This window comes from Sturnira hondurensis, unplaced genomic scaffold (assembly GCF_014824575.4).
Source record: "Sturnira hondurensis isolate 20B ecotype Veracruz unplaced genomic scaffold, ASM1482457v3 Scaffold0006413, whole genome shotgun sequence".
Classification (NCBI taxonomy): Eukaryota; Metazoa; Chordata; class Mammalia; order Chiroptera; family Phyllostomidae; genus Sturnira; species Sturnira hondurensis.
In genome coordinates, this window is record NW_028079044.1 from 58362599 (window position 1) to 58374007 (window position 11409).

Consider the following 11409-nt stretch of genomic DNA (forward strand, 5'->3'; position numbering starts at 1 on the left):
TCTGAGAGGTTTCTGAGGGCCAGGGAGCCTGGGTGCAGGCCTCTTGAGCCCTCCCAAATCCTCACACCAATGACAGACTGGAGCTCCCACAGGCCAGGGCAGGGGACTTGGGCGCACGTGTGTTTCCAGGTGGTGCGCCTGGCACACAGCAGGCTGTCCGACGGTGTTAATGAGGTAAGTGGGCATGCTGATCAGAGCTGGACAGATTTGGCGATGTTCCAGGGATGGACGCTGCGGTGTCTGGAGGCAGAGCCAGGGCCCCAGAGCTCAGGGCCGCAGCCAGCGGCCAATCAGCCAGAGAGAAGCCTTCCTTCCTCCAAGGGCTTGCCAGTACCTCTCTGCATTCCACTCACTGTTGGCGGATGCCGCAGGGAAACCGAGTTCTACAACAGATTCCTCTCCCCACCCCACTCTCCCAAGCTTCTGAAGAAGACTTAAGCCTGGCATTACCAATTTTCTAAATTCCGTTGCAAACTCCCAGCAAGCAGCTTATACCTCGAGCACCACGCAGGACTGAAGAAAACCCCCGGTGCATTTCCATCTCTCCCCTGGCAGCGCCATTTCAGACGGAGGCAGCAGCACCGTCTCCACTCGGGCCCCACTTCTGAGCAGAGGTTGAAATGGTGAAAATCCTGAGCTGGATCGAAGGGAAGCTGTTTCTCTGTGGGCTGTGTGGGCTGCCTACAGAGTGTGCTTTGGAGAGAAACTGACTCAGTGGAAAGGGAACATTCTGGAACCTCCTAGATCAGTGTGCCTCCTCCTCTGAGAGGCCTCCCTGCTCCCATGGAGCTGAGCACAGATCTCTGGCAAGGTCTCCCTGTGGTTCTACCCCTCCAGGTGGCCTCTGAGGGTTGGGGCCCCCGCTGGACCCGGACTGACCAGGTGCTCAGTGGACAGTTGATTGGGTGAAGGGCCCAGCCCGTGGCCTAGGAGGGTCCTGGTTCTTCTTGGTTATAAACACGGAGAGGTAGGTCTTTTCCCTTCCCTCTGGCACATTCAGAGTTTTTGTTGAATGAACAGATGTTGTAGCATGTGTTTTATGAGTCTGAGTGTCTGGGGCGGGAGAGCACCAGCAATAGCGGAGTGATCCACCCTTCTGTTTTACTGCAAACTTACCCGGTCAGCCACCGCTTCCATGTTACCTGAACTGTCTCAGGTAACTAGCCCCCAGGAGCAATCTGGGAGCTGGGAAGGGTTGACTTCCTTTTAGATGCGAGCTTGTGAGGGGTCCTGGCACTGCCCCAGGGTCACGGGCTGGAAGGTGTCTAAGTAGGCAACTCAGCCAGGTTGGTCAGGCTCCAGGGCCTGTGTTGCTGACCAGGCTGCACGAGTCCATTTTCTGTTCTATCACTGTCCAACCTCCTCCTCGGGCTTCTTTCTTCAGTCCGGCTTTCTCAGCCCGCCCAGGAGCCCACCAGGCTCAGTCTGGCGCCCGGAGAGGCACTCGTGTGGCCAGCCATGTCCACTAGGTGTCGCTGCAAGCAAAGGCTAATGTTGGTGCGGAAGCCAAGGAAGCCAAGGAAGCCAGGGAGCCTGGGGTAGGTGGGAAACAGGAAGTATGGCTCCTACACACATTGAAATCTAAGAGGTATCCAGCCATGTAGTATGAAAAATAGAGACGTTTATTGAAGGAGATACAAGATACAAGAAACAGTGTACACAGGATAACGCCCCTTCACTCCCCTTCAAATAGACACCTTGGGACCCCACACAGTTCTCCCAGTTGCCATCAGCTGTCCTGTAGTATTTTCCTGAATCTCACTGATGGTCTGAAATCCCTTCCCTTTCAAAGGTGATTTTAGTTTGGGGAAAAGGCAGAAGTGGCAGGGTGCCAAATCTGGGCTGTACGGGACCTGAGTCACCTGGGTGATTTGATGTTTTACTCAAAAACACTCTGCGCAAGATATGATGCACGAGCAGGTTCATTGTCGTAATGAAGCCGCCCATCCCCAGTTGCCCATAGCTACGACCTTCTGAATCATCCAAATAATTTCTGTGGAGGAATGTTCAAACTTAATGCAAAATTTGATGCAGATGTGTTGCTCTACTTGCTCAGTCATTTTGAATTTGATGGCCACACAGGACACACACTCACTTGATGGCATCTACCGCCCCCACTGGCTGGTACAGTGAAGTCGTTATTGTTCATGCATTTGCATTTGAGTCCACTCTCCTTGGCTGCCAGTTTACATGGTTGGTTCGCAAACCATTCTCCTTACATTAACAATGGCTGGACTTTTCCCAGACACTCTTTGTGTTTCTGTGAGCGAAATCTAGAAGACATTTTAGGAAACGTGTCTTGGCCCATGAGGAACTCGTTGTAAGCCCTGGCCTGGGTCCCACCTCGCGACCTCACCTTTCTGCAGCCTCAGCCCTCAGACAAAGCCATGGCCGCAGTCCTGCTGGAAACCCAGCCCCCTCCTCTTTGGGTAAAGGACGCTCAGGGTGAGCCCCGAGTCCACATCCCTTCTCCTCTCCCTGCCCACTGGGTGCCAAGCGCAGGTTCCCCCTCTCACCAGGCAATTGCGTCACCACACTCAGCAAAATGACTGGGCTGAATCAGCAGCCGACTCGGAACTGGGGTGGCTGACTGTGCCGGGCCAGGCCAGTATGCTGGGCATTCCCGGAAGAGCACATAGCAGGAGCAGAGGCCAGGCGAGCTCTGTAGTTCAGTGTTTCTGGAGTTTTAAGAGCTTGCAGCGCTGTTAGGACGGACGAGGGGCGTTGGGCCAGGGGAGGCAGGCTTGCCATTTGTGTTCAGGGAGGGTTGACTATATCTTTAGGATAACCCATGGAGTGGGGAGATGATTTATGGTCCACCCAAGGACACTTCTGAGAGTGAGCAGGCGCTACAAATAATTCACAGGTGGTAACTGGTGTATCCAAAGCATGAACTGACTGCCCCAGACAGCCGTCCTGGAGAGCCCCACAGAGAGTGAAGTGCGGAATGACACGTGAGCAGATTTGCACTTTAGAAAGGTCTCTGGCCACGGGGCACAGGACAGGTTGAACATCTTTTCATTGGAAAAAGCAAAACCCACTCAATGTAAAGAAATCGGAAGGGGACTTCAGGCCAAGAGGGAGGCGTAGGTAGACTCACTATGCCTCCTCCCACAACTGAAATAAGGACAACAACAATTTAGAAACAAAATAACAACCAGAACTGATAGAAAAATTGAACTATATGGAAGTCGGAGAACCAAGGAGATAAAATAGACACATTCATCCAAACCGGTAAGTGGGGCGGAGTTGGGCAGCTGGACAGGGGGGGGTCCTGGCACAAAGAGCGGTGGCACCAGGTGCGAAAGGTACCTGGGGCATGCAAGACGGCAGCCGGCGGACCTGGGCGCGGGATGGCAATGGGCAGACCCAGCAAGGCGGCGACTGTGAAGTGAGGCACCACACGTAAGGCGGCTGACCGGGCGGTCCCACATTTCCAGGCAGATAAACCAGGTGAAATTGGGGAGCGGGAAAGACAGCATAACCCAGGGCCCCAGCAATAGGAAATAAAGCCTCAAAACCTCTGACTAAAAAACCTGTGGGGGTTGAGGAGTAGGGAGAGACTCCCAGCCTCACAGGAGAGTTTGTTGGAAAGACCAACAGGGCCCTAGAATGCACACAAACCCATCCACCCAGGAATCAGTGCCAGAAGGGCCCAGCTTGCTTGGGGGAAGCAGCAGAGGGGACCGAAATCCGAGAGAGAGCGACCAAGGACCATTACTCCCTCTCTGACCCTGCCCCCACATACAGCATCACAACCCAGCCCCAGCCCTGGTGAACACCCAAGGCTCTGCCCCTCATATGTAACAGGCAAGAGGAGACAAAAAAATGGCCCAAATGGAAGAACAGATCATAGCTCCACAGCAAATACAACTAAGCGATGAACAGACAGCCAACTTATCAAATGCCCAGTTCAAAGCACTGGTGATCAGGATGCTCCCATAATTGACTGAATTTGGTTGCAAATTAGATGAAAAAATGCAAGCTGGCTACACTAAGCGAAATGAAGGAAAATGCACAGGGAACCAATAGTGATGGGAAGAAAACTGGGATTCAAATCAATGGAGTGGACCAGAAGGAAGAAAGAAACAACCAAACAGAAAAGAATGAAGAAACAAGAATTCAAAAAAATGAGGAGAGGCTTAGGAACCTCAGGACATCTTTAAATGTTCCAACATCCGAACGTATAGGGATACAAGAAGGGGAAAAGAAACAGCCACGAGTGGAAAACTTATTTGAACAAATAATAAAGAAGAACTTCCCCAGTCTGGCAAAGGAAATAGACTTCCAAGAAGTCCAGGAAGCTCAGAGAGTCCCAAAGAAGGTGGACCCAAAGAGAAACACACCAAGGCATGTCATAATTACATTAGCCAAGACTAAAATGAGGGAGAGAATCCTAGAAGCAGCAAGAGATAAGGAGACAGTCACCTGCAAAGGAGTTCCCATCAGACTGTCAACGGATTTCTCAAAAGAGAACTTACAGGCAAGAAGGAGCTGGAAAGAAGTATTCCAAGTCATGAAATGCAAGGACCTACAGCCAAGATTGCTCTCCCCAGCAAAGCTTTCATTTAGAATGGAAGGACAGATAAAGTGCTTCTCAGACAAGGTCAAATTCAAGGAGTTCATCATCACCAAGCCCTTATTATATGAAATGTTAAAGGGACTTATCTAAGAAAAAGAAGATAAAAATATGAACAGTGAAAGGACAGCAAACTCACAGTTATTAACAACCACACCTAAAACAAAAGCAAACTAAGAGGACAGCTAGATCGGGAGTGGAAACATAGAAATGGAGATCACATGGAGGGTTAGCAACAGGGGAGTGGGAGGAGGAGAAGGGGGGAGAAGGTACAGAGAATAAGTAACATAGACAGTAGGTAGAAAATAGACAGGGGGGAGGGCAGGAATACTATGGGAAATACATAAAGAACTTGTGACACATGGACATGAACTAAAGGGGGGGATGTGGGTGGGAGAGGGTGTGCAGGGTGGAGGGGAATGAAGGGGGGAAATGGGACAACTGTAATGGCATAATCAATAAAATATATTTAAAAAAAAAGAAATTGGAAGGGTCAAAAACGTAGACCGGGAGCACCCCACTTTCCCTTACCCCGAGTTCCATTTCTGGAGAGCAAGCTCCGTGCCCAGTGTTAGCGTTTTCTTCCAGAGTCTGAACACCAGAGCGTGTATGTACATGCCCTGCTTTGGCACGACAGCGACACGCGGTGCCACTGTTGCAGCCATTGCTTGGTGTTTCCGCACCCCCGAGTTGTCCTGACTAGTGTGCACAGCCTGCCTTTTTATCAGCTTTAAAATGTCCCCCAGTTCAGCACGTTGTTTTCCACATCTCCCCTGTGGGGGGCGCCCTGCGGTTTCATCAGCAAGGTAAGGTGTCAGAGGCCGAGCGCCTTGCCCTGGAATGGCGGAGTCAACCAGCGTATACGTTTATAATCGGGATCTGACGTCAAATCGCCCTCCGTGGAGGGAAACCCATTCTCTGCACAGGTTCTGTCCCTGCGGATATCAACCGCGGAGAGAGTCCTGGTGACCCGCTAAGTGGGTTGTCCGACTGGAGGCTAGAGAGTGACGGGTGATGACTGCCACCGGCTGAGACAGAACCACGAGGGTCTCACGTGAGGCGGTCACAGTCGGGGTGGCGAGGAAGCAAAGATTCGGAGAAGTACGAGGAGGTGAAGTCAGCCTGACCAGGGGGTGGGGGGACGACTTCCACTTTTCTGCCTGGGGTAACTGAGGGCTGAAGGTGAGCTGATTAACCAAGATGGGGGTGCGGGCCCCTGGAAGATGAGGAGTTGCTGTGGAGGAGCAGGAAGGCGGCCCCAGCCAGGTGGAGACATCCAGAAAGAAGGTGGATACATACACCTGAGGCTGGGGAACAGCTCGAGGTGGAGCCGCGTTCCGTTCCCTAGGGCAGCTGAGGCCTGTTGGCCGTGGCGGCGGCCTGGGCCAGTGCGCCCGGGAGACGGCATCAGCAGCGGAGGGAAGGGAGAAGACAGGGTCCTGGGAGGCCAGATTGCAGAGGCCTGCCCTCAGTATTGGCTCTGAACTTGCAAGTCTTGAGAGTCAGGGCCCCGGGGGAGGAGCCTGAGCATCAGCAGTATTTGAAAGGCACAAGGAATGTTCTGGAGACCATGGAGTGACCGGCCTGGTTGCGGAGGGACTAGAGAGTGTCTATTAGGTAGAATGATGAGGAGACTGCGCATGCCCTTAGCCGAGCTGGTGTACTCAAGCCACAGAGGCTGGATTCTATGAAACAACAACAGGACTCGGGGTGTTTACTCATTGGTTGTATCCTAGCAACAATGTCTCTTCAACAGGGGTAGTAAGTGTTCTAGACCTGGAGACCGGATTTTATAGGAACAAGGCGTTCTAGAATGTCTGCAGGGGTTGTCAGTCAATTTCCTACTTAGAGGTACTCAGGAGATTGGAAAAAACTGCCCCCACTCTTCTGTGAATTTCCGGGGAGTCAATGGCCGGGCGTTTAGCACGGCGACAGAAAACTCCAAAGCTTTGTAGGGTCCCCTCTCTGGAGCTCAGAGTGTACTGGGGGGAACAGGGTAAGAGCCGGTTCCCAGCAGAGAAAATGAGCTGTGCATTGCACTTGGCCACCTGTTAAATCCGACATCACGAATCGTTCCTCGGACTTCTCTATGGGGTTAGTGCTTTCCTGAGACCCTGGCAATGCCTTCCTTCCCCTTCCTGTGAGTCTTGTCGCATCAGTGGGGCCCGTTGCACCTGCAGATCACTTTTAGCAGCTGTCAGTTATGCCCAGGAGATGGGGAGAGGGGGTGCCATTCCCCCACTGGGCGCCCCCTCACCCTGGCACCACCTCCATGCCTCCAGGAGGGATCTTAACCCTGCTGATGTATGACTGTTCTATGAGCCTCGTCCCCCAGTAGGCAGACGGTGAGCTGGCTGTGAGGCAGGGACTGCTCTTGGGCCTCACTCTGAGGGGCTCCTTTCTCTGGGCGAGTGCAGAGAGGCTGCCACACGAGCCTCAGGAAGTGTGAGGATGAGAAAAGTCTGGTCTCTCCTTCTGAAGTCCCGCCAGCCATTGAGTAGATTGCCCAGCTTCCTTCGGGGAAGTGCAGCCCACTAGAGGGGAGAGGCCAGGATGAGCTGGGCAATCAGCAGAGACTTCCTGGAGGAGGCGGTGCCTGAGCCAGATCTTGCAGCAGGGAACGAGTTGGGATGGTGGAAGATGTGGGCTAGCATGGGGCTACAAGTGCAGGGTTTTGGCAAACCTGGGGTTCGAAGTCTAGACAGGCAGTGTCTCTGGCTTTATGCCTGGCACGAAGTAGCCTCAGCAATTGCCGTGCAGTAAAAACAACAGGACAGGGACCGGGTCTTTCCTCAGGAAGGGGGTTGGCTCCTGGGCAGATCAGTGTGAGCGGCAGTGGTTCCACTCTGTCACCGGCAGTCTCCTTGTCCTTCGTGATCACCGACAGCATATGCCTCTGAGCCCAGTTGTGGCAGGAGAGCGGCGGAGAAGATGCTGTCAGCTCAGCCCTGCGGGGCTGGGGGACCTAGAGGGCAGGGTAGGCCCTGTTCTTGGGGATCCTCACAGATGGAAGTGGGGTGACAGGGTGCCCCTCAGGTCCTCCTGAGTCCTATATAAAGAATTCAGTGTAGCCTTGGGTGGGGCTGAGCCCCGTCTTCTCTTACTTCGCCGTTCCCACCTTGCCTTCGATTTGAGGGACTGCGGGGACTGGTCTTAGTGCTTCCCAAAGGGACATCACAGGAGCCAACTCCTGTCAGCCTCAGGGATCTCTAGGAGATCCGTGCTGGGGGGAGGGCCAGATGGGCTGGTTTCTTCCCTGAACGGCGACACCTCTAGACACGTGGCCTAGCCTCGGACTCCAGGCAATGATGGTGTTCTTTTGGCATGTAGGTGAGGGTTCCTAAGTAAAGCCCATCTCGGAAACTGTCCACTTGTTTTGCAAGCAGCTGGGAGCACGTCTGACCCTGCCTGGTATGTCCTCTTCCTCTCAATTAGCTTCTGGTTTGGGGTTCGAGGGGAACTGAGTAAAACATAACCATGGTAACTAACAGGCAACTAACTCCAGCCCTGGTTGCTAACCTCTAGGTTAGACTTGCCCCGCCCCCCAAGCTTGCCCCGCCCTCCAAGCTTGCTCAGGACAGCCTGGGAAGGGGCTGTGCAAGGCAGAGACCCCACTGAGGGGGTCGTGCAGGGTCCTGGGACCTGGAGCAGGTGCTGGGGGAGAGACACCTGCCTGCTGCTGCCCTGCCCGTGTGATCTTGGGCACGTTGCCTTCCTCGGGTCTCTTAGGCTTCCCTAAGAGAGTGGCACGCCCCGGAGCCTCGTGAGAATAAGGGGTAGAGCTTGTGCAACCAATTTCGTAAGTCACGAGCAGATAGGAGGGGTCCCACCCTTGTTCTTCAGTCCCAGGGGCCTGTGTCTGGTGGGTCCCGGAGCAGGGGAAGCTGGATGACATAATAGAAATCTTTTATTATGGTAATCTTCAGATACCAGTGAAAACAGGCAGAATAGAATGGTTTTCCAAGTACTCACGGCCAGTTAACGTTTGGCCCATCTTGCTTCATTCATAAGTCAAGTTTACTGAGAAATAGTTTATGTACAAATAGTGCACCTAACTGTACCTTTTGATGAGCTTAGACAAATTTAGACATTCTCCTATATCACCATAATCGAATACATTCCATCACTTCCCGTGTGCCCCCATCATAGGCTGTGGTCCATCCCCTCGGCCCCAGGGCCTGAGGCTGACCCTCCCCACCCTGGGACGCATGGGCTCCTGTTCTCCTCAGCCAGGCTGACAGCACCAGCACCATCTCCCCTTGAGAGCTGAGCGCCCTGCAGGGGCGATGTGGCCCTTTCCTTGGTCAGCAGGCAACTAGGCTTCACCTTCTCAGCCTGTTGTGTGGGGACGTTTGGGACCAGGCTCTCGGCCCCAGGTCCCACTGAAGCCAGGCTCTGGTTTCCCAGACTCGTGTCGATGTTGGCTCCTCTGGTCTGAGTTCCTGTGGCTCTGTGGTTTCTCCAGGTCAACGTCAGGGGCAGGAGTGTCGGTTGTCACAGTTTGCCATCCCAAGTCGCATCCAAGGGAACTCACATTGTCACTGGGAGGACGGCTGGGGCCAGCCCGCCAGGTTCTGATGTCTCGGACACTGCCAGTCTCTGGGTTTGTTGAAGCAAATCCCCCCATTTACATTTTGTATTTTCCAATGGCCCTGAAATCCAACGAATTTGGCCAGCGGTTCAGTTTGGATCAGGAGGGAAACCTGTCAGTCGTGTGACTGCAACACATTGGTGAAGTAAGAATGGAGCCACCGCGCCATCTTGATTACCTGCTCTCGGTGACTCTGTCTCAAATGCGGGGTCTGCTGGCAGCGGGTAATTACACACCGGAACCGTCTCGGTGGCTTCGGCACTTCTCATATTTTAATTCTAGGTATCTGGTTAGCGGAATGGGCATTGTTATTCACATACAATAAAACACCCAAGTACTCCCCAAAATTAAATACAGTATTAAAGTCAGCTTATAATTACTGCCTGCGATGGCTCCAGCAGCCGCAGCAGCCGCAGGAGAGCCCCAGGCAGCCTGCCTGCTCCGACTCTGGGGAAGAGATGGGAGCACAGGCGGGACCTGGACCCAGAGGGACCCATATCCAAGTCCCACCTGTGTCACTCACCAGGTGGGGTGTACACCAAGGCTGTGGCCATCCGGGGCCTCGACTCCCTCTTATGGAATACAAATACCTGTATTGCACGGGGCTGTCAGGAGGACATTTGCACTGGTTGTTTGCTTAATGGAAGTGAATGTCCTTTCAGCTTTTCTGAGTTGTCGCATCTAACTCCACACCTCCAAGGGCTTGGACATCTTTCCTCACCCAGCTTGTCCCCTAATGGAGAACGCTGTACAGCAACTTCAAAACAGAAGGAGGGGCACTTGTTGATAAACATAAAAAATGGCCACAATGGGGAACGGTGGGCAGAGTCTGAGAACAGGTTCTCAGCCCAGGAGGGAGGACTGAGTGCGAGTGGGTGTTAACTTGGGACACGGGTGTGGGTCTGGGCAAAGGAGGAGCTTGGCAGGAAGACTTAGCGGTGCATGGGGGAGAGGCATTACCAGTGGTGGGGAGCTCTGATGGAGGGGGCTGCCCTGCAGTCCTGTCCCGGGAAGGGCAGGGAGGGGGACTGTGAGCCCGGCTGCGGCTGCCCCTTCCTGGCTCTGAGGTCACCCGGCAACCGCCCTGTCCCGGGAAGGCCCCTCCTGCAGGGCTGTCCTGCAGCACGACGTGGACTCACCGGATCCCCCTTCGCAGCCTCCGAATCAGGGGTGCACAGGGTGGTTCCCTGGAGCGGCTCNCACAGGCGGGACCTGGACCCAGAGGGACCCATATCCAAGTCCCACCTGTGTCACTCACCAGGTGGGGTGTACACCAAGGCTGTGGCCATCCGGGGCCCCGACTCCCTCTTATGGAATACAAATACCTGTATTGCACGGGGCTGTCAGGAGGACATTTGCACTGGTTGTTTGCTTAATGGAAGTGAACGTCCTTTCAGCTTTTCCGAGTTGTCGCATCAAACTCCACACCTCCAAGGGCTTGGACATCTTTCCTCACCCAGCTTGTCCCCTAATGGAGAATGCTGTACAGCCACTTCAAAACAGAAGGAGGGGCACTTGTTGATAAACATAAAAAAATGGCCACAATGGGGAACGGTGGACAGAGTCTGAGAACAGGTCCTCAGCCCAGGAGGGAGGACTGAGTGCGAGTGTGTGTTAACTTGGGACACGGGTGTGGGTCTGGGCAAAGGAGGAGCTTGGCAGGAAGACTTAGCGGTGCATGGGGGAGAGGCATTACCAGTGGTGGGGAGCTCTGATGGAGGGGGCTGCCCTGCAGTCCTGTCCCGGGAAGGGCAGGGAGGGGGACTGTGAGCCCGGCTGCGGCTGCCCCTTCCTGGCTCTGAGGTCACCCGGCAACCGCCCTGTCCCGGGAAGGCCCCTCCTGCAGGGCTGTCCTGCAGCACGACGTGGACTCACCGGATCCCCCTTCGCAGCCTCCGAATCAGGGGTGCACAGGGTGGTTCCCTGGAGCGGCTCCCTGGGGTCTGGGACAAACCTGAGAGCCCCCATTTAGATTCAGCTCCATCTTGTTCTAGGGTTCTATTCGTGGTTTACTTGTTACACCGTGCATACCACGTGGTGGTTTAATCCTATGCACCACTTTTAGAATTTATGAAAGATAAAGGTGCACTTAATGGGGATTCACACTCTAAATATAAAAATAAACCGATGGTATAAAACGTGGGCCAGAAGGAGGCCGGGCGAACATAGAAAGTTGATTTGCAACAAACACGGCCGTGTGACCGAGCGGGGGTGTGCGGCTGAGCTCAAAGGAGCCTCA